This window comes from Saccopteryx leptura, chromosome 3 (genome assembly GCF_036850995.1).
Source record: "Saccopteryx leptura isolate mSacLep1 chromosome 3, mSacLep1_pri_phased_curated, whole genome shotgun sequence".
Lineage (NCBI taxonomy): Eukaryota > Metazoa > Chordata > Mammalia > Chiroptera > Emballonuridae > Saccopteryx > Saccopteryx leptura.
In genome coordinates, this window is record NC_089505.1 from 264,991,110 (window position 1) to 265,016,328 (window position 25,219).

A 25,219-nucleotide genomic window follows, 5' to 3' on the forward strand; every position below is an offset into this window, starting at 1 on the left:
TCCCATAAAATTTATAGTACAAAGAATGACCTTTAATGTATGCAGATTTTTTTTTTCTAAAGTGAGAAGTGAGGAGGCAGAGAGACAGACTACCACATGTGCCCAACTGGAATACACCTGGCATGCTCACCAGGGGGCAATGCTCTGCCCATCTGGGGTGTTACTCCTTGCAACTGGAGCCATTCTAGCACCTGAGGCAGAGGCCATGGAGCTATCCTCAGTGCCTGGGCCAACTTTTGCTCCAATGGAGCCTTGGCTGCAGGAGGGGAAAAGAGCAACAGAGAGAAAGGAGAGGGGAAAGGGTGGAGAAGCAGATGGGTGCTTCTCCTGTGTGCCCTGGCCAGGAATCAAACCCAGGACTTCCATACGCCAGGCCAATGTTCCACCACTAAACTAGCTGGCCAGGGCCACAGATTTTTTTAAAAAGTCATTTAAGAAATTAGGAGATCCCACGAAGAATTCCAGACTATGACAATAGATAAAACCACATTACAAATATGTAAAATAATCTCACAAAGGGAGTTAAGAAAGGAAGTACTGATCTAAGTAACTTTGGAAGCTAAAGGAGTCTATAAGAGTAGAGAAAAAACTATACACAGCATGGTATTCTAGTTGATAAAGTTGTTCTCATATGGGTAAGAAATTTGAAATTTCTATACATATACACTGAAACTGAACAATTAAATAAAAGGGTGGCAGATGATAGCAATCAGGTCTCACTGATATAGTGAGGGGTCACTGACAAGCAAGAGAAGAAGTATTGCTTCTTCTTCAATTTTTTGGAAGACTTTGAGTAGAATAGGAACCAAGTCTTCTTTGAATGTTTGATAGAATTCACTAGTATAACCGTCTGGGCCTGGACTTTTATTTTTGGGGAGGTTTTTAATAGTTTTTTCTATTTCCTCCCTGCTGATTGGTCTGTTTAGGTTTTCTGCTTCTTCATGACTCAGTTTAGGAAGGTTGTATTGTTCTAGGAATTTATCCATTTCTTCTAGATTGTTGTATTTGGTGGCATATAGTTTTTCATAGTATTCTACAATAATTCTTTGTATATCTATGATGTCTGTGGTGATTTCTCCTCTTTCATTTTGGATTTTATTTATTTGAGTCCTGTGTCTTTTTTCCTTAGTGAGTCTTGCCAAGGGTTTGTCAATTTTGTTGATCTTTTCAAAGAACCAGCTCCTTGTTTTATTGATTTTTTCTATAGTTTTTCTGTTCTCTATTTCATTTATTTCTGCTCTGATTTTTATTATCTCCTTTCTTCGGCTGGTTTTGGGTTGTCTTTGTTCTTCTTTTTCTAGCTCCTTAAGGTGTGAAGTTAAGTGGTTTACTTCGGCTGTGGCACATATACACTATGGAATACTACTCAGCCATAAGAAATGATGACATCAGATCATTTACAGCAAAATGGTGGGATCTTGATAACATTATACGGAGTGAAATAAGTAAATCAGAAAAAAACAAGAACTACATGATTCCATACATTGGTGGAACATAAAAACGAGACTAAGAGACATGGACAAGAGAGTGGTGGTTACCAGGGGTGGGGGGAGGGAGGACGCAGGAGGGAGGGAGGGAGAGTTAGGGGGAGGGGGAGGGGCGCAGAGAAAACTAGACAGAGGATGACGGAGGACAATCTGACTCTGGGTGAGGGGTATGCAACATAATTTAATGACAAAATAACCTAGACATGTTTTCTTTGAATATATGTACCCTAAATTATTAATGTCATCCCATTAACATCAATAAAAATTAAAAAAAAAAAAAAAGAAAGAAAAAAAAAAAAAAAAAAAAGCAAGAGAAGAAGGCTGGAATAACCCTTGTGGTATTGACATTTCTTTTAAATTAATAATCTAAATCCATTGAATTACAAAGAGAAGTAAGGTGTCTACCCTAAAAATACTTTGGAAAATTGGAGTATTTTTCACTAATTACTCTAACAAGTTACACAACTTTGAGAATTTTCAAGTGGTATTTTTCTCAGGGGATGTCTTCAAAGTGGCTTATTTATCATGTACTTATAACAATCTCTGTTATTGCACATTTATAAAAATTAGGAGTTTTGCCTGACTACTATTATGCTCAATTAATATTTATGACTATTATGTCCATTTCTTTCAGACCCAGAGCCCAGCTTCTGCTTAATTATCTGATTAATGCCTTTCCTTTAACTTTAAAAGGTTTGCTGTGCTATACATGGGATTGAAACAGTATCATCAGAGTCCTGCAGTATTCAGAAAAAAAGAACACAAGATAATGCAGACAGAAGCAGAACAAAGAGTGGAGCACCAGGCCATTTGCCAGGATGCTACGAATAATCCCTCAGATGTAAATAACTGTAAGCTTAATTCTTAAAGGTACTACTGTACATCAATTAATTGACTCCAAACAAAAGCATGAATCAGTGTCAATAAATACTTATTAGACAGCAATTTTATACAAAGTGCTGTTAGAGATGTGGAGAAAAGGGAACCCTCCTGCACTGCTGGTGGGAATGCAGACTGGTGCAGCCACTGTGGAAAACAGTATGGAGATTCCTCAAAAAATTAAAAATCAAACTTCCTTTGACCCAGTCATCTCACTTTTAGGAATATATTCTAAGAACACCACATCACTGATTCAAAAGAAGAAATGCACCCCATGTTTATGGCAGCATTGTTTACAATAGCCAAGATCAGGAAACAGCCCAAGTGTCCACCAGTGGGTGAGTGGATTAAAAAGCAGTGGTACATATACACAATGGAATGCTGTGGGGCCATGAAAAAGAAGGAAATTTTACCTTTTGCAACAACATGGATGGACCTGGAAACTGTTATGTTAAGTGAAATAAGCCAGGCAGAGAAAGAAGAATATTATATGACCTCACTCATTTGAAAAATTTAAAGAGCTCTGTGAACTGAGGAATGAAATAGAGGCATAGGCAGAATCAAAGGGACCAGAGGGAAAGCAGACAGAGGGAAAGGGGATAAGAGGATGGGATTAGAGAAGGGAAAGAGATTGATGAAATTATATATATTTATATATATAACCCAGAATTATAGAGAGCAGAAAAGTAAATCCTGGAGGGAAGTAGGAGGGCATTGGTGGGAGGGGAACAAGGGGAATATTGAGGGAACACAGGGGGTGGGGGTATGTATTTGGTGGGACACTTGAATCTATGTAAACACAATAAATTTAAATCCATAAAAAATAAAAATAAAAATTTAAAACACTTTAAAAAGTGTTTTGTCCCTGCATGTATTAGGCAACACTTTTCAAAGAACATAAAACCAGTAAGGTATCTATTTATATATGAGATTGAGATACACACACACACACACACATGTATATGTATATATGCACACACACATATCTCTGACCTATACAATAGGATCTATATAAGTAAATATAAATATATTTGCTATATAAAGATTTACTGTGAGAAGTTGACTTACACTATCATGCAGCCTCAGAAGTCCCAGAATTTGCCATTTACAAGCTGGAGACCAGAAAAGCCAGTGGTGTAATTCTGTCCAAATCCAAAGGCATAAAAACCAGGGGACTTAATGGTATATACCTCAGTCTGAAGGCTAGAGAAGATGAGATAAAATCTCCCAACTCCATCATTGAGGCAGGAATAAAGTATGAATTCCTTTTTCTCTTTGCCTTTTGTTCTGTTTCACTCTCAACAGACTGGATGATGCCCACTCAGTGGTGGGAGAGTGAAATCTAATTTTCTGAGACCACAGAGTTTAAGCTAATTACATTCAGAAACACCCTTACAAACACACACAGAAATCATTTTTAATTCAGGCACCTCATGGTCAATCGAGTTGACACATAAAATTCACCATCACATTGCCTTTACAATATTTCAACCTATCAACAGTGCAATTTCATGACTATGGAAAATCACACATCCATCAGACATGGAACCATTACATTTAATAGGATACTTAATTTATAGCTGCATTAAATTTATTTGGGGTTTGAAGTGTACCTTTAATTTTTTTAATAAGCATCTTTGTTTTAAAAATGTAATATACAATATAAATTCTCTTTAATATGTAGTCCTATTTTTTCCTAACCAGACAGCTATACTACTTCATTACTGTTTACAGCATACAAGTTGATTATAAAAGCATCTTGAGATCTCCTTTCCAAGACAAAGCCAAAGATCATTACTGGTCCCTTTACCAACTAATGCTGATCAATTGAAATTAGAGAGAGAGTGACGTCAGAGAAATGGCACCATGAGGAGGGTTCCCGACACCTCTCCCCAAATTTTCAACAAATTCAACAACTAGAGACAGAAATACAATCCCAGGAGCATCTGAAATACACATACAGATATGATTCGGTGAAACAGCAGCTGAATTTATAATCCACTTTGAAGAAAAGAAGACAGAGAACGGAGTACTCCGCCTTCCTCACTGACCTGAGCAAGGGCTGCTTTCACTAGGAACTGAGAGAAAGCGAGGGATGGGGGTGTGGAAAAAGCTGGGCTAGGGCGGAGATGTTCAAGCTGAGGAGAGAGTGTGCCCACAGCTCAACCCACATGGAGCGTGGAGCTAATGCCAGCGGCAGACCCTGGCAGAGGTGGGAAAGCAGTTGCCTTGTTTACAACCAATTTCCTGGTGGGGGAGCGCAGACAGTGTACGAGTGGTTCTTCCTAGTGCCCCAGGCATGGCTGCCTGTGTTCCCAGACAGAGGGGTAGGGTCAGAGACTGTCAGTAGTAGCCTTCTGTGTGGGCTGTGACCAGAGTCTCGGTGTAATCCTTGTCCCCCAAATAACAGAGCATGGGGAGTGCATGAAAGCTGGCTTCCCTATGCCCAGACCTCTCCGGGTGGGTACCTCTGCCAGCCATACAGACTAACAAAGCACATTACCCAGGAAGAAAAAATATGGAAGTGCTAGGGGGAGGGGCGCACAGGCAACTTTCAGACAGCCTCTGGAGAGAAGACACGCAGATCAGATTACTGAAAGTAGTCAAACCAACAGTCTGCTCACTGCAGAGCTGGCTAACGCTGGCAGTGGCTCTGGCTGACAAGGTCTTCTTTCTCAGGTCTGTGATCTAAGAAAACCCAAAGAAGAGACATGATATTTTTGGGGGCTTCTTGCTCTGCATGTAGTGGCTGGGGCAACTTCCTGCCAGTTGATACAGGGTAAAAAACACATTCCTAAGGAACAGACCTCAGAGAACACTGCAGAAGTTGGGCAGGCTAGGCTGTAGGTTTCTTTATAAGGGAGAAGCCTGCAGAGAGCAGTCCCATGGAACGCTAAGGAAAATTTAACTAGACATACCCGGAGAACCTTAGAAAGGAGCCTGAACAAAAGTCAACTTGCCCCCCCTACCTGCTTAAGCTGGTGGCTCTGGTCAGCAGACCTTTCATACTCAGGGCTGTGCTCTAAAAGGCCTGGAGAAAGAACTTGGCAACTTTTAAGACCTCCTTTTCTGCAGGCAGTGACTAAAGCATCTTCCTGACTGCCATTACAGATACGAAGTGCAAACAGCTTGGGGAGAGTTGTCCTACAGAGTGCTGAGGCATACTAGACATGCCTGGAGGCTCATAGAAAGACTCCTTGAGAGAAATTGGCTCCCAGCCCTGCCTGGTTACACCAGCGGCTCTGGCTGGCAAAGCCTTACCCAGAGCCCTGAGTTGAGTGAGGATAGAGGGGGGATTTGGCAGCTTTTAGGGCCTCATGCTCTCCAGGCAGTGGCAGGGACAACTTCACAGCTGGGTCACCAGGCTGCTGGTTCAGAAAGGAAAGACTTGGAGAGAGGCTCTGGGAAAATGGACTCTCCTATTGTTGTAGCCTGCAAATGCTAACAAGCCCCGACTACCAATGAGACCGAGGTCTAGTATATGTCATCGCCATAGCGACACATCACCTGCAAATTTCTACCTAAGCATGCCACAGGGGCAGAGCCTGGGTTACAGTGCCACTGACCAAAAAGAGAGAGAAGAAGGAAAAAGGAAGAAGATAACCTCTCAAAATCAAGAATAATCCACAATCTTTATAACTTTTTCCACTTTTTTTTTCTTTCATTTTTTATCTTTATTATTTTTTCTTCCACCTTGGTCCTTTTATCCTGTTTTTGTCTTATTCTTTTCCTTTCATCTTGAACTTTATTACCTATAGGTGTTACATTTCTCATTCTTTTTATTTTCTTTCTTTCTATGAGGGATACATTCCAAAAACCTTAACTCTCTCCCTTTTATTTTTCTTTTCTTTATCTTTTATTCTCCCTCTCTTTTGGTTTCTTCTTTGCTCTTTTACTTTTTCTCTCATTCATCCTCACTCACAAACAAATTATTTTATTTTGGATTTAAATTTTTTATTTGTGGAATTTTGTGTGCTTTTTCTTTGCTTTTTATCTCATTAGCATTCCACCCAACCCCGGCTCTCCATTCTATGTAGTTTTTATTACACTTAATACAACACAATTTTCTTTTTCTTTTTTTCTCTTTCACTATACCTCTCATTCAACCATAATTTACAGGCAAAATATTTTAATCTTGGTCCAAAATTTTTCCTTGTAGCATTCTGTGTGTCCTTACCTCTTTTTTAGCCTCTTTATCACTTCTCCACAACTCAGGCCCTCCAATCTAGGTAGTTTTTGTTCCATTTAGCACAATATAATTCTCAGTTTTTCAACAATATTTTTTCAAAAAAAAATAATTAAAAATTTTTTTAATTTTTTATCAATTTTTATTAGTGTTATTATCAAAACCACCCTCAGATGCCATTAAGGAAAAGGAAATCAAATATCATGGATACAAATACAAAGATATAGCACAGATAGATGAGGAAAAATCCATAGAAAAAATTTTAATAGATTGGAAACCTTGGAGATAAATGCCATAAAATTTAAAATAGAAATCCTAAAAATACTCAGAAATGTACAAGAAAGCATGGAAAGGCAATTTAGAGAGCAAAAAAACCCAACTCAATAAACAGAAGGAATATATTACCAAGGAGATTGAAAATCTGAAAACGAATCAAACAGAGATGAAAAATTCAATTCATGAACTGAAAAATGAGGTAACAAGCTTAGCTAATAGAACAGGCCAGATAGAAGAGAGAATTAGTGACATAGAACACAGGCAACTAGAAGCACAACAGAGAGAAAAGGAGAGAGACTCATGAATTTAAAAAAATAAGAAAACTTTAAAGGAATTGTCTGACTCCATCAAATAGAGTAACATAAGAATAATAGGTGTTATCAGGAGAAGAGAGAGAAAATGAAACAGAGAACTTATTTAAACAAATAATAGATGAGAACTTCCCAAGCCTCGAATTCAAGAAGCAAACAGAACACCAAGCTATTTTAACCCCAACAAACCTACTCCAATGCACACCATAAGAAAATTGGCACAAACCAATAACAAAGATAAAATTCTCAAGACAGCCAAGGAAAAGAAGAATACAACATATAAAGGAAGGCTTATTAAATTATCATCAGATTTCTCAGCAGAAACTCTACAAACTAGAAGAAAGTGGACCCCAATATTTAAAGTTCTGAAAGAGAGTAACTTCTAGTCAAGAATATATCCATCAAAGCAATTCTTCAAATACGAAAAAGAAATAAAAACATTCAAAAATACAGAAAAGATGAGGGAATTTATCACCAGAAAGCCCTCACTTCAGGAAATACTAAAGGTGGTTTTCCAACCAGATACAAAGAAGAAAACAAAACAAAACCACAAGTAAAAGCTCCACCAAGAACACAATAAAATCAAATTTAAACTGTGACAACAAAAAAAAAAAAAAAAAAAAAAAAGGAGAGGACGAAGATTAACAGTAGCAAAGGAGGATGGAGTACAGAAGCACTCATGAGATAGTGTACTACAATGAACATGGTAGGTACCCTTTCCATTACTGAATGGTCATCACCCCTGAAAAAACCACTACAGAAGCACATAACTTGAAAAAAGAAGTAACAGAGAAAAAAAGTATAAATTACAACCAAACAAAAACAAATGATAGAAAAACAAAAGAGAAGAATCAAACAAGATATAAAACTAACAGAAAGCAAAATTTAAAATGGCAATAGAAAACTCTCAAGTGTCAATAATTACACTAAATGTAAATGGATTGAACTCACCAATAAAAAGACACAGAGTAGCAGAATGAATTAAAAAAAATCCAACTGTATGCTGCCTACAAGAAACACATCTAAGCTACAACGATAAAAACAAATTCAAAGTGAAAGGCTGGAAAACAATATTCCAAGCAAATAACATTCAAAGAAAGCAGGTGTAGCAATACTCATATCTAACAATGCTGACAACAAGATGGCAAAGGATATCAGAGACAAAAACAGTAATTTCATAATGATTAAGGGGACATTGAATCAAGAAGACATAACAATTCTTAATAGATATGCATCAAACCAAAGAGCACTGAAACATATAAGACAGCTACTGACTGACCTAAAAACAGAAACTGACAAAAATACAATCATGCTTGGAGACCTCAATACAGCACTGACGGCTCTAGATTGTTCATCCAAACAGAGAATCAATAAAGAAATATTGGCCTTAAATGAAACACTAAACAATTGGATATGATAGACATCTACAGGACATTTCATCTCAATGTGCCAGAGTATACATTTTTCTCTAGTGTACATAGAACATTCTTAAGAAATGACCATATGTTGGGCCACAAAAATAACATCAGCAAATTCAGAAAAATTGAAATTATACCAAGCATATTTTCTGATCATAAAGCCTTGAAATTAGAATTCAACTGCAAAAAAGAGGTAAAAATACCCCACAAAAATGTGGAAACTAAACAACATACTTTTAAAAAATGAATGGGTCAAAGAAGAAATAAGCGCAGAGATGAAAAGATACATACAGACAAATGAAAATAACAATACGACATATCAAAATCTCTGGGATGCAGCAAAAGCAGTAATAAGCAGTTCATATCACTACAGGCCTATATGAACAAACCAGAGAGAACCCAAGTAAACCTCTTAACTTTACATCTTAAGGAACTAGGAAAAGAAGAACAAAGACAATCCAAAATCAGCAGAAAAAAGGAAATAATAAAAATCAGAGCAGAAATAAATGAAATAAAGAAAAACTATAGAAAAAATAATAAAACAAGGAGCTGGTTCTTTGAAAAGATCAACAAAATTGATAAGACTCACCAAGGAATAAAGAGAAAGGACTCATATAAACAAAATCCAAAATGAAACAGAAGAAATCACCACAGATATTATAGATATACAAAGAATTATTGTAGAATACTATGAAAAACTATATGGCACAAAACTTAACAATCTAGAAAAAATAGATAAATTTCTAGAACAATACAATCTTCCTAGACTGAGTCATGAAGAAGCAAAAAGCCTAAACAGACCCATAAGCAGGGAGGAAGTAGAAATTACTATAAAAAACCTCCCCAAAAATAAAAGTCCGGTCAGACGGCTATACTAGTGAATTCTATCAAGCATTCAAAGAAGATTTGGTTTCTATTCTACTCAAAGTCTTCCAAAAAATTGAAGTAGAAGCAATACTTCCAAACACATTTTATGAGGCCAACATAACCCTCATACTGAAACCTGGCAAGAACAGCACAAAAAAAGAAAAGTACAAACTAATATCTCTAATGAATACAGATGCTAAAATTCTAAAGAAAATACTAGCAAATTGAATACAACAACACATTAAAAAAATAATACATCATGATCAAGTGGGATTCATCCCAGAATCACAAGGATGATTCAACATACGTAAAATGGTTAACGTAATACACCATATCAACAAAACAAAGAACAAAACCACATGATCTTATAATAGATGCAGAAAAGGCATTCAATAAAATACAACACAATTTTATGTTAAAAACACTCAACAAAATGGGTATAGAAGGAAAATATCTCACCATAATAAAGGGCATTTATGATAAACCATCAGCTAACATCATATTAATTGGCATAAAACTGAAGACTTTTACCCTTAAATCAGGAACAAGACAGGGTTGACCACTTTCTCCACTCTTATTTAACGTGGTGCTGGAAGTTCTGTCCAGAGAAATCAGACAAGAAAAAGAAATAAAAGGCATTCATATTGGAAAAGAAGAAGTAAAGGTTTCACTTTTAGCAGATGATATGATTCTATACATCGAAAACCCCAAACACTCCACAAAAAAATTACTAGAAACAATAAACCAATACAGTAAGGTCGCAGGATACAAAATTAATATTCAAAAGTCCATTGCCTTCCTATATGCCAACAATGAAATATTAGAAAACAAATATATTGTGTAGAATATTGGAGGAAACTGGAGCTTGTCATTCTAGGATAAGGACCTCTTGCATGTGTAGGGGATGTACGGCCAGTAGTCACAGCCATCACAGCTGCCTGGCACTTGCAGGTTCACATTAGATTCAGATAGACGGTAATAAAAGAACGGAACCAAGAACTGAGGGGCCATTTCTTTATTCTAGTTCACACCCGGCAGGCAAATAAACACAAACACACTGGGCTCCAAAACCCACTCATTCAGATTCAAAAGCTACTAATACATCCAAGTTTTCCTAGAATCAGAGGCCCCACTAGCCTCAGTCACCTCCTTTTACCCATTTGCATGCTTCTCCCTTCTCATTTCTGCACAAACTGGCTTCTCCTTCAGCACCCTGCCATCCTGAATGCCTCTTTCCTGCAACAACATGGTCTCTGCAAAAAATGGCCTCCTAGCTCCTCCCTCTTCCTTCACCTTAAAACTTTTCAGCAGGACAACCCCTCCTCCAGCACACATTAGCATAACCAAGCCCCTTCCCAAGAATGAAGGTAATTAACAGTATCACCTGGGCAATGCAATCAAGTAGTCAGTGGCCATTTTTTTTTCCAGTGGCCATTTTTAACAAAAAAAGTGAGCAAACTCAGAAAATACAGATTTTATAAACTCATTTCCTCAAACAGGGAGACTAGAACAGGTAGTTAATTCTCTTAAAATATTTGAAGTACTTATCTATGACAGAATTTAGAAATACATAGAATAGCCTTAGGAAGCCAAACTTGGCTCAGTGGTAAAGCTTCCAAAGAGAAAAATGTTTGATTCAACTCAACAGTGTGGCTTTAAACATCAAAAGCCTTAAAAGACCTGTTGGGTAGGGTAATAAGGGGCTACTACCAGAAATTAGTATTTTTCAAACCTACTTCATACAAAGAATAAGCAATGTTTCCTAACAAAATACAGACTTCTTGACTCTACCCTATAGTTCTGATTCAGTAGGTTGGGGACAAAACATATATGCGTATATGCTTTAAAAGTTTTTTTTTTATTTATGCATTTTAGAGAGGAGAAGGAATGGAGGGGAGAGGAGCAGGAAGCATCAACTTCCATAGGTGCCTGAGCAGATAAGTGCAGGGTTTTGAACCGGTGACCTCAGTGTTCCAGGTCAATGCTTTATCCACTGCACCACCACAGGTCAGGCCTGTATATGCTTTTATATATACATATAATTTTTAGTCAGCACACAATGAACATTTTATGAACAAGAAAGTTTGGGAAAGTCTTCCTTATTCACCTGCAAAGGCTATAGGAAGAAGTTTTTGATTTTGATGGAAGATATTTTTCTATGACATTGAAGATTAATTTTAAATTTTTAGTTGATTCACAATGTATTTAGCAATTGAGTTTGCTTTGTGATCATTGTAGGGATAACATTTTAATAAAAATAATAATTTAATATAGGCCCTGGCCAGTTGGCTCAGTGGTAGAGCGTCAGCCTGGCATGCAGGAGTCCCGGGTTCGATTCCCCACCAGGGCACACAGGAGAAGCGCCCATCTGCTTCTCCACCCCTCCCCCTCTCCTTCCTCTCTGTCTCTCTCTTCCCCTCCCGCAGCCAAGGCTCCACTGGAGCAGGGTTTGCCCGGGCGCTGAGGATGGCTTTGTGGCCTCTGCCTCAGGCGCTAGAATGGCTCTGATTGCAGCAGAGCGACGGCCCAAGATGGGCATGCTGGGTGGATCCCAGTCAGGTGCATGCAAGAGTCTGTCTGACTGCCTCCCTGTTTCCAGATTCGGAAAAATACAAAGGAAAAAATAATAATAATTTAATATAAAGCATATAATACACCTACCAGTATGGAGAAGGTGTTTTAAGATGTGGAAATGTTTTTTAGAAAGCTTAAGGAATAATGTAATCTTCAGTATTCAGGTTTATAAGGATGTACATAATTTTGTACTCCAAGGGGACACTTTCCTATGTATCATTCCATAAAAATAAATATGTACCTTGTTATTTAATATGATGGATAGATTTTTAAATAATACCCCAAAGTATGAAGAAAAAATACAGAATATAAACTATTAAAGTCTGAGCAAATTATAAATCCAAAATTCAGGATGTATATTTTTATATGTTTTAGAAAAAATTAGCTTCTGACATTTTAGATTGTGGAAATGATGGCTGTTAGAAGAAATATTCACTTTTAAATTATTGTTTTACAAACTAACTTATAGTAATAATCTAGGGACCAGTGTGCTTCTAACTTTGTGTCAATTTTATGTGTTTAAGAATTGAACCAACTCTGGGGTACTGTCAGAAATTTTATTTTGCTAAATGAAGAAAAATGTGTCAAATTAAAGTAAACTAAGGAATCATTCAGAAATTTCTTCTAGTTATCAGGAACAAAAAGCAATTCATAAGCACACATTGTCATTTTCTTTTACTTCTAACAGGGAGAAGATAGAAATTTAGAAATAAGAAAAGTTGACAAGAATTTATTCTTAAGGAAGAATAAGAATGAGGAGAACCAATTAGGTGGAACAAGAAAACTTATGAGATAGAGTCCTTTTGAGCAGCTTGGAAAGATGGCCTCATGAGAGAATGACTTCAGCCACAGGATTCTCCACTTTCATGCATAGTACATGGCACTTGGGTAAACATATAATACCATTTGTGCGCTTTTAAAATTTGTCCACAAGTTATTTGTTACTCCTCATTTGGGAAGTAGAGCCTAATTCCCTTCCCCCTGATTACTGTATGACTTAAGTTACTTTCTTCTAATAAGTAGAATATAGAGAAAGTGACAGTGTGCAACTCCAGAGACTAGGTAATAAAAAACCTCTAGATTCTGTCATGGTTGTTCTCACTTGCTCCCTCTCGAATCACTCAGGTTGTGAGGAGACTAAGGTAGCCTAGAGAGGGGCCTATTGGTAAAGAACACTCTATGTACCATTTGGGGTACATGCAATTAAAGTGACTTTAAGTAATAAGGGCATTTATTATTAACCCCATAGACACAATTAATTTATCAGAAAACAAAATGTAACGTTTTTAACCAATAGCTAGTGAGAGACTGAGGGCTCCCAAGGATTTGGTACTGATTCCTCTTATAGTTAAGCTCTGGACTGCAAACTCATAAAAGATTTTGAAGCAGAATCAACTAGCTAAGCCCCTCCAAGATTCCTGACCTAGAGAATCTCTGGATGTAATAACTGCTTATTGTTTTAGATGCTAGCTTTTAAGGTAATTTGTCCCATAGCAAAATGTAACTAATCAAATCATTGCTTTTATGTGTACTTTTTCTATACCTGTTTCAGGAGTCTTTTAGGCCCAACTATTCTGCCTCAATGAATTATTGCATATTTTAAAAATAGATGTTTGGGTTTTGATAGATGGCTTAAGAAATATTTTAGAAGAGCTTTGGGACAAAATTATATTCTAACTAAATCTTGTCTCTGTTATAAAAACGCAGAGTGGTGGCATACAGGGGATAATTAATAAGTACTTTACATTTTGTGTTTTGATAAATTAATTGTATCTATGAGTTTAATAATAAATGCCTTTATTATTTAAAGTCACTTTAATTGCATGTACTCCACCTGGTATATTCTAACTGATTTCAATTTATCTCATCTGTATATAATATTAGACCCTTATATAGAAATTTATATTATAATATTATACCATATTATACTATAATTATCCATTTAGCGATTATTAGAAAGATATCAATATTATGAGAGATTCTTATGAAACTGGCCTACTTTCTTTTAATGTTGAGAGAATTCTTTGCTCTATTTAAATATCTTATTCTTAGAAAGAAGGCCACAAAACTGATGTGTCCTTCTCAATGTATCATATCAACAATCACATGATAGCCACATGATGCTAACTTTGATCATTTAGTTGAGGTTGTATGTTCCAAGTTTTGCTAATATAATATTATATTTGACCCTCTTTACCTTTTATTACCCCCACCCCATGCAATATGATTTCCAGAACTTTGACCATTCCAACATTCCATTCCTCCTCCTCTAGCCATCTCACCCTTGCCAGCATTGTCCTTGACCAGAACCAGACCCAGCCTCCAGATGGATGCTGATCAGAAGGAAGACACCATTGTTTATACAACAGTCTAAAGTCCTATTAACTCTTTCACAGAGGGGTAACCCTTTTTGGTTCACTTTGAATGTATAGTCATTTTAAAGACCTCAACCTTCTGGGATTAAATTACCTCTGACATGTTATTAACTCCCTTGCCCTGCCATACTTGCCTGATTATTTTCTTGGACTCAAAGATTATGCTTTGAATTCCATGAATTTTTAACTTGTGAATGTTCTTCAGTTGTTCCAATAGTACAGAATGCTAGGGCCTGTTGAAAAGACAGATAAGGTAGTTACCAAAAAGACTCATTAGCTCAGCCTCACTCTCCATGCTTCTTTCCAATATTCAGAAAGGAAATTGATGTTTAAGAAGATAAGTAAGGATTAAAACTAGAATCAAGACACACTTCTCAGCCTTGATTCAGTGACTTTCTTACTATATATAATATATATATTAATAAATATATGTATATATACATGTATATATGAATTATCATGTCTACAATAAATAAACTTACAGTCTATAAGAGGAAGTAATAATGATAAAAGCAATATTAGCTATCATTTATTGATTGCAGGAAAAACATATGTTATATAAGTTGTTTCATTTAATACCCCAAGCAATGCTATGAAATGGGTAAAAGTATTATTTACATTTTATTTTTTATTTTTTTTATTTTTTTTTCAAATTTTATTTATTCATTTTTAGAGAGGAGAGAGAGGGAGAGAAACAGAGAGAGAGAAGGGGGGAGGAGCTAGAAGCATCAACTCCCATATGTGCCTTGACCAGGCAAGCCCAGGGTTTCGAACCAGCGACCTCAGCATTTCCAGGTCGATGCTTTATCCACTGCACCACCACAGGTCAGGCTTATTTACATTTTAAAACTAAAAATTATGGAGCTTTAAAATACTAAAAAGTTTGCCCAAATTAGTGGTAAACAGGTTTTATATATGAAAATACCTGAATTCAGGAGCCATACTCTTAACCACTGAGCTACATATCCATCTTACAACAGTGTATGGAAAATAGAATGTAATTAAATGACAAATTGTATGATCAACACAACAGTAAAGCTTAAGAACAGTAAAGCTTTATTTCATGCCTCCATCAATAATCAACTCAGATTGAAGGTCATCTTTCTCATATGTTAGTCAAATATAAGATGCAGGTTAGAAGTTCCTTACTATTCTCAGAACCAAGTGTGTCTCCTTCATAGCAGTTATTTTAGTTTATTATAATTGCCAATATTAAAGTTCTTTTCAATAGATTATAAATTTCTTGAAATCTAATTTTCTGTCATTTCATCCTATTCACAGCCCATAACTAGAATAGCACAAGGCACAGATAGAAACTCAAAATATAGTTGTTGAATAAATATACATATAAATACATGCCTTATTCAGTTTTATAGATATATACATAAACTGAAATAAAATTCCAACATTAAATAGGATTGCTATATCGTAGAGAATATGTATCATAGAAATTCCAACAAACAGATTGGGTAAGGTTGTCTAAATCACCTGACTATTTAAATTTTCATTCTCATGTATTGTTTGTTTTGAATGCTTGTAGTATTTCAAAAAAGAAATAAATATCAACATGAAGTAAATTCTTTTAAGTTTCAAAATTTGAACCCAATAAGTTTCAAGTACCCAGGAATAATTCCTATTTTTTAGTCAGTGAGAAATCAAACATCTTAACAAAGCATTGTATCAGAAGGGAAAAAAATGTAGGAAAAGTCTCCCTTTGGGAGATGTCATGTTCCAGAGTAAATGTTTACTTACACACTTTTACCCTTCACTTGAGACCCTGTCTTACAGAAATAGCACATTTTTATAGCTCCAGCACTCATTTTCATAGAATTTGACAAAATTTAACTATTCAATCTCATTTCTTTGTAAAAACAATGCTGTTAAAACTGCTTATTTTTTCTCTCTTTTATATAAAATTTTAGAAAACTAAATCTTGGTAACTACTCCAAATTCAACTTAGAAACTTCTCACAATTTTTTTTGTGTGTGTGTGACACACTATGCTCTGTATTTCAAGTAATAAGTAGGAAAAACCAATTGCTTTAACAAATTTAGAACCATAAGGTGGACCTGAGACCTTGACAAAAAAGGTTATTCCTTTGCTGGTTGGTTAAAACACTTCACAAAATTCGACTTTTTCTTCTGTTGATAAACATAACCCACAGACCAACAACTGTGAACTTTTCATTTGCCTTCAGAGCATGTAACAAAAAGCAAGAGCTTTGGATTTAGAAATTAATAGTTTTATATCTTTGACTACCTACCTATTACCTGAGAAACTTTGGGCCAGTTGTTTAACTCCTCTGATCCTGTTTCTTTATTCATAAAATAGGGATAACAATATCTACTCATCACAATTGTAATGTCCATAATATTTAAAAGACTTTGTATAAAAACGTTAAATGCTCATGATCATGATCATGATGACTTCATTCCAAACCAAGGAATAGTACAGAATTCTCTACCAAGGATAAAGAATGTAAACATCATATTATAATGTTTTACAATCTACATTTATCATATTATTTTATAGAGTCCCAGAAAAGAAATGAAATACATATTATCATTCCCTATTTCATAATTGAGGAAACTGAGGTCTAATTAACTTGCTACCATTATCAATTTTGAATGCTTACTGGGTGCCAAGAAATCATGCTACACATTTTACTTATATTGCCTAATTTAATTCTCATAACCACCCTGTGTATGGGACATTAATATACCTATTTATAACTGAGCAAATATGCAAAGAGAGATAAAATAAATGTCACTCAACTACCAGAAAGTGGAAGAACAAGATATGAACTTAGGTTATTTGCTTCTAAAGCTCATGTTCTTTTTTTCTCTCTTTTTTATTATTATTAATTTTAATGGGGTGACATTGATAAATCAGTACAAATGTTCAGTGAGAACATCTCCAGGTTATTTTGACATTTGATTATGTTGCATACCCATCACCCAAAGTCAAATTGTCTTCTGTCACTTTCTATCTGGTTTTCTTTGTTCCCCTCCTCTCCCCACCTCTCCTTAAAGCTCATGTTCTTGACCACTACAATAATTAGGGATTTTCAGTTGTAAGCAAAAAAAAAATTGTTATTGGGGTGGTGTCTATTAAGATTTTTCATAATCAATAGAAAGAACAGAAGAAGCAGGTTGGCAATGGCAGGAACCCAGGAAACTCCAAAGGGCTAGAATAGAGGAACTATAAGGATGGACTCACAGCAGAGACAGATTGGTCAGGGTGCTTTTGCTTAGATAAACTATAGACATTTCTTCCATTCTTGATCAGCCACTGAATTAGCCAAACAAAAACTATGTGCCCATGGTAAGCTGTAAGAAAAGGAGTCTGGCAGGAAAAGCCTTCAGGGATGATTTAGGTTTATGCAGTGAGAAGTGGGGACCTAAACACACTATTTGATCAAAATTAGGAGAGATATAATCTCCTCCATAAAAGGGGGAAAATCAATCTTAGATGGCTCCAAAGAGAAAAATGTCCCAATAATCACTACATGTCTTCAAAAAAGAATTGTTAGAGAAAAAATAATGTCAGGTTTCTTTTCTTTCTTTTTTTTTTTTTTTTTTTTTTTACAGAGACAGAGAGTGAGTCAGAGAGAGGGATAGACAGGGACAGACAGACAGGAACGGAGAGAGATGAGAAGCATCAATCATTAGTTTTTCATTGCGCGTTACAACACCTTAGTTGTTCATTGATTGCTTTCTCATATGTGCCTTGACCGCGGGCCTTCAGCAGACCGAGTAACTCCTTGCTGGAGCCAGCGACCTTGGGTTCAAGCTGGTGGGATTTTGCTCAAACCAGATGAGTCTGCGCTCAAGCTGGCAACCTCGGGGTCTTGAACCTGGGTCCTCTGCATCCCAGTCCGACTCTCTATCCACTGCACCACCGTCTGGTCAGGCAAAAAAATGTTAGGTTTCAAAGAAGTAAAAAGCAACTGGTAAGAAATTATCTCGCCTGACCAGGTGGTGGCGCAGTGGGTAGAGTGCCAGACTGGGATGCAGAGGATCCAGGTTTGAAACCCCAAGGTCACCAGCTTGATTGCAGGCTCACCAGGGTGAGCATGGAGTCACCGGTTTGAGCATGGGATCATAGACATGACTCCATGATCACTGGCTTGAACCCAAGATCCCTGGCTTGAGCAAGGCGTCACTCACTCTGCTGTAGCCCTCCACACCACACCACCACCCTGTCAAGGCATATATGAGAAAGCAATCAATGAACAATTAAGGTGCCGCAATGAAGAATTGATGCTTCTCATCTCTCTCCCTTCTTGTCTGTCTGTCCTTTTCTCTGTCACACACACACACACACAGTCTCAAAAGATGTCTGCCTTAAAAAAAAGCACAAAAATTTCAAATTAATTTGACATAATTCAGCAAATCTTGTGATTTTTTTTCTTACATCAATTTGTTCTGTCCAGTATTACTACTAAATATTTCATTCAGCTTACTACTATGTGCAAGATATGTTGGTAGTTACTGAGGGTACAACAATAAATAAAACATAGCCCTGCCCTCAGGACATTTATGTTTTATTGGAAGTATCAGCAAGGAAGCAGAACCTCACAAAATCAGCTTGGTAAGTGCCACAATGGAAAAGTGCAGGACATTATGGGAAACTCAGTGGTATTCCTTACCTACATCCTACCACCAGGAAAGGTGGGTTTGATCTCAACATGTACAGATCCAACTGCTACCACCTGATGTTACTAAATCTTTTTTGCTCAAAATAGCATAACTCAAAATAAGCATGGTTTCTTCTCATTGAAAAGACCAGTTTTAAAACATTGTTTATTTGACCTTTCTTAACTCACCCAATTTTATTCTATTCTGCATACTCTAATGTTCATTCTAATATTTGCCTCTGAGCAAAATGTTTTGGTAAACATCTCGTTTAAAAAAGATAGTTTTTTTTCTTTATTTTCTTTTAAGCCACTGCTGCTCAAACTTTAATGTAACTAGAAATCACTTGATCTTGCTAAAATGTATTTTGTGATTCAGTAATTCTGGAGTGGGCTTTATATTCTACTCTCACATTCTGATGCTGATGCTGCTGGTTCACTTTATGGTTGCAAACCGATTCATACTAATAGCACAACACATTTTAACAGGCTTTTTTTTTCCAGTGCGTTTTTCATTGGTCTACAAAACAAAAACCCTTATGCATTTGCTTAAAAATAAAAAAACTAAATCTTTGTCAGAATCTTATTGATATGCAAACTGATTATCAAAGAAGCTAAAAAGTGCTGCAGATTGTTTATGTAGCTTGTTGGCAAAGAAGACAAGAACTCAGGAGCATTATGCTGTTTCTGCCATAAATTTATAGCTTTCTTCATTTTGAATAGCAGTTTACTTAATTTTCATTCATAATAATTTTACTAAATCATTGCTATGATTTTGGTTTAATTTTGTTCATTTTGATACTTCTTATTAGTTCACATTATGAAAGCAATTATATTGATAATTAATACTTAAATTCTTAACTGGTTTGCCTTTTTAGATATTTCATTGGAATTTGTTAGAATAGTTATTAAAGGAGAATTATACTTCTAATGAAAATGAGTTTTCTGTTATGATTATTATTGTTTAAAAAGAGAAGAAATAGCTGAGAAATCTGTTTTTGTACATAGGCGTTTGGCAGAGTTTGTAGGCGCATATATGCAAGAAGTGCAAATGTGTAAATGTCTTGAACAGGTTTTGGAAATCAGTATTTCCATATACGCCTTCTAGATAAGTATTATTTGACCTAGTTATTTCATTTGTCATAATGTATGCTCAAATATTTATCTTGTAGATAAATAATTGTAACTCTAAGATATCACAATATAGTTTAAAATGTGAACTTAGAAATAAACAGGGGATTGGTAAAATAACCTCAGTGAAGCCATGCATTGAAATACAGATAAGAAATTATGCTGTAGAAAAAAACAACTTATAATTGCTTACATTTTAAGCAAAGAAGTCATAAAATAATTTAGCAAATCATTTTTTTTTTTCCTGAAGCTGGAACCGGGGAGAGACAGTCAGACAGACTCCCACATGCGCTCAACAGGGATCCATCCGGCACGCCCACCAGGGGCTCCGCTCTGCCCCTCTGGGGCGTCGCTCTGCCGCCACCAGAGCCACTCTAGCGCCTGGGGCAGAGGCCAAGGAGCCATCCCCAGCGCCCGGGCCATCTTTCCTCCAATGGAGCCTTGGCTGCGGGAGGGGAAGAGAGAGACAGAGAGGAAGGAGGGGGGGTGGAGAAGCAAATGGGCGCTTCTCCTATGTGCCCTGGCCGGGAATCGAACCCGTGTCCCCGCACGCCAGGCCGACGCTCTACGGCTGAGCCAACCGGCCAGGGCCGCAAATCATATTTTTAAATGTGTGCAAACATATATGTAAGTATATGTTATATATGTAAGCCAGGTAGACAAAAATATACTAAAATATGAGTAATATTTATTTTCTATGTAATTTCTAAATATTCTCTGATAAAATTTCTCTTTATTTAAAGGAAAGAATGAAGGCTGGAAGTAAGGAAGGAAGGCCTAATTGAAGTACAGCCCACTATATTTTATAGCTACTTAATAGAGCTTCCATAGGACAGACAAGACTGACAAGACAGGTCTAATTGTGTTCTGAGGGCGGTGCTTTTTTCTCTAAGGACAGGTAAAGCATAAAAGACAAGAATACATGGCTCCCATTTGTGCCAGATTCAGGACAAGCCAGCTGGGCAGCTGTGACTAAGCCAATCTAACAAAAGTACTAAAATACCACACAAACTGAGATAATAAACTTGTGTTTATAAAAAAATAATAATTTTTTTTAACTACTAACATGTCACTTTAGTAAATCTTAAATTTGTTGCCAATTAACTCAGGTCTCTCCATGTGAACTTTTCTAAAACTAGTGAAATATGAAATGATCCACTCACCTCCCTAGAATGGAAAATAACAAACAACGGTAAACGTGGTTTGCTTGAGTTTCCTTTGACACCATTAAGTAAACGTTGAACATATTGTTAAAGGAAATGTTCCAAATAGAAACTAAGTCATTAGCCTGCCTAGAGCTCATGTATTTTGGAAAGTTCTGCTTTAGCCTTATTTTAATAGTCTTTTTTTTTTTTTTCTTCAATCTGATACCTTGGCCTCATTAGGAGATGTTCAAGCACAATTATTTCAGCTAGTATTTTGGTTCTGACATTATAAGAAAAATTTAAATAGATCTGGAAGTTTTAAAATAGAAATGAGGCCTGACCTGTGGTGGCGCAGTGGATAAAGCATCGACCTGGAATGCTGAGGTCGCCGGTTCAAAAGCCTGGGCTTGCCTGGTCAAGGCACATATGGGAGTTGATGCTTCCTGCTCCTCCTCCTGTTCTCTCTCTATCTATCCCCCCCCTCTCCCCTCTCTCTCTAATAAAAATGAATAAATAAAATCTAAAAAAGTAAATAAATAAAAAGAAATAGAAATGATATACTAGTCACCTTAAAGTAAAACTAAATAGCCTGAAAATAGAAAGAAACAACTGAGTGATCAGGGGCCTATCAACATGATACAGAATTGTCTTTAAATTTGTACCTTATAGTGGTTTTGTAGACCATTTTTAATTTTACTTATCTGGCCTTCTCTTTAAGATTTTGTTTATTAAATGTTGGTCAAATAAGTTTGTAAAATATGATTTTTATGTTTGCTTGCTTATAGTTTGCATTGGGGGCTGGGCAGCAGCAGGTATATGTGGTCTGTGAAACTGCAAATTACCTTCCTGCTTGGGATGGGCTAGTGTTTTGCTAATATTTGCTGGTGGAGGGATTTTTGCACCAGAAAGTTTTGAAAAGAAGAGAAGAAGAAAGACAAAGAAGCCATGTTTGCAGAGTGAGAGAAGAGAGAATACAGAGTGCTGAAGGAGAAGCCATGTTGGCAGGAAAAGAGAAGGTGTGCAGATGGGGAACTAGAGGTGAGAAGCTTTGTGAGCTCCACTGAGACTGGAGGGGCCTTTGATTCTAGGGGAAACAGGAGAAGATTCTCCTGGTTGTGAAACTGGAAAATGTGTCAGTGGTTTTGGGAGTTCTGAGTGAGAGGGAAGTATTTTCCATGCCTGTTTACTCGACAGCTGATATGAGACTTTAATAAAGGAATGGCCCACCATTTTTTGGCTCCACTGTTTTTTTACGGTCTGCCTGAATCCAATGTGAACCTGCAAGTGCATGACCATGACAGCCATGACTGCTAGCCATACATAAAAAACAAAAAAATAAAATACTTATACTTATTGTAGCCATGTATATGTCCTCTTTTGGGTTTTGAACTGCTTCAAATGCAGAAATTTTATTCTTTTCATCTTTGCAATCACATAATTTAACACAGTATATTACACTGAATCAGTACTTAATGCATATTAATCATATGGATGAAATAAGTGGATAGATGGATGAAGAGAGAGAGAGATGTACCTATTCCTAAAGGCTTAGATTTTACGACTACCAACTCATTATGAAAGTAACATCTCATGCTACCTATGTCAAGCAAAGAAAATAGACTTTTAAAGTTATGATGAGGTTCTAGACATGCCTTGTGATTTATGCAATTTGTAGGATGACTGACCAGCTGTAATCCTGGTTTTGTTTCCTTCATCCTCACAGTCTTATTCTACAAGCCTTCTTTGAATTTGTCTATAAATAAAATTCCCTTCTTTCCTCATTGTTCACACATCAAAAATAAGAATAATAACACTTTCTTTTGTTTTGTACAACACTTTTGGTATATAAAACACTTTCACACATATCTCATTTTATTTTCTCAGTAATCATATGAAATAAAGATAAGGAAATCAAGGCAGAATGATGAAGAGAATGTCAACATTTATAGTTAGTAAATATTAGAGCCTGTCCTCAGACTCAAATCTTCTGAATTCAAATCCAGGGTTCTTCCATAAACCACAGTCACAACAGCTCATCCCAGCTCTCTCCAGCACTGACAGAGTTAAAGGGAAAGATGCTAACCATTAGTCCCACTGCTGTGTCTGCATTTGTTATTTTCTAATTACCACACTTGCTGTCAACACTGCATATTTTAGGGAAAGTGACAATTCAACTTCCTTCCCTCAGACATTTGAAACCTCCTCTCCCGGAAGATAGCAGGTCTGAAACAAACTATGGGAAGGACTATGGGAAGGATTTCTCACACAGGTAGCAGCCCCCCCACCTTATTTTGAATGAGTTTAAAGATGGAAGAGGAAAGATGGGCTTGCAAAATGTATAGTGTCTAAGACTTAAATGTTCTTCCCCCAAAAGTTGACATCTTTGGAATTTAGTTGGAATATTGCCCCACTAATAAGATATGAGAAGAATGCCTCCAAATAGAGTATTCATCAGGCAGCTAGAAATGTTATCAGAGAGACTGAAATTGAACAGGAAGCATGAAGGTTTCAAAACTGTTCCTGCTTTTTAACTGGGGGAGCCGCTCCATTAGCTCAGCTAATTGAACATTCTGTTATCTCACTTGGATTGTCACTGCAGAAGAAAAAGGAGCTGTATTTTTGCTCCCTGAAACCGAGTCTGAAACTGGTGAAGAGAGGCAAGAGACAGGATATATGCTGATTACTTTATTTTGACATTAGATCTGTGACTAGAATTAGCTGAGCTCAGATATATCCTTTTAGACACATCCATCCGCAAGCAATCTATATTATAATTGGCAAAACTGGCCAAGGGGAAATAAGAATAGAGAAAAAGGAAACTTTGCCAATACTTAGGAATAAATAACATCTGTGTGGTGTTTTATTTAATGATGGAAGCATATAAAATAAGATGAGCAGCCACATTATACTTAAACATGAAAGATGGAAAGGGAAAGGTGAGAAAAATTACTTTCCTTTTTTTATGCACATATGTTTAGCTTTGTGCTTTTGATTTTCTGAAATTTAAAAATAAAACAGACATCTCATGATTGGAAATGGACTTTAGAGATACAAATGTACTTAGGCTAGTTATTTGACTATCAATTGTTAATAAATATAAAGCTAGATTCATATTGTATGTTGTATATGAAAATATATGGCATGTAGAATACATTTTTTTAAAAAAATATGCCAACAATATAAGGTGAACTGGACTTTCTCAGCCAAAATACAAAAAAAAAATGATAGCAAAAAAATGTTAACTAAAAATTGAGAATATAAAGACATGGTTTTTTTTTATACCAACGCATTATTTAAAAAGCAACTAATAGCTAAAATAAGTCCAAGTATTATGAAAGTTTGACTTAATGAAGATTTTCAAATGAGAAGAAAAACACTAAATTGAAGTAAAAATATAGATAATTTTATTAAAAATTAGTAGCAGAGGAAATGTAAACACCCTATCCATATATAGAAAATATTTAGCTTAGTGATTAAGGAAATTGAAGTATGCACAATGAAATAACTCTTTAAAATTATTTTAACATGAAGGTAAGTAAAAATTATTTTACTTTTCAATTACAGTTTATATTTATATATTGTGTCAGTTGCAGATATGCAATACAGTAGTTAGATGATCATATACTTTGCAAAGTGGGTTCCTCCAATTACTCAAATAGCCACCTGGCACCATACATTGTTATTACAATATTATTGACTTTATTCTCTATCCTGTGCTTTACATCCTTGTGACTATTTTGTGATTACTAATTTGTACTTCTTAATCCTGTCACCTTTTAATCTAGGCCTCCAAACACCCTTCACTCTGACAATCATCAGTCTATTCTCTGTATCCAGGACTCTGTTTCTATTTTGATTGTTTCTTTTGCTTTTTAGATTCCACATATAAGTGAAATTATATTGTATTTAGCTTTTGTTGTCTGATTTATTTTAC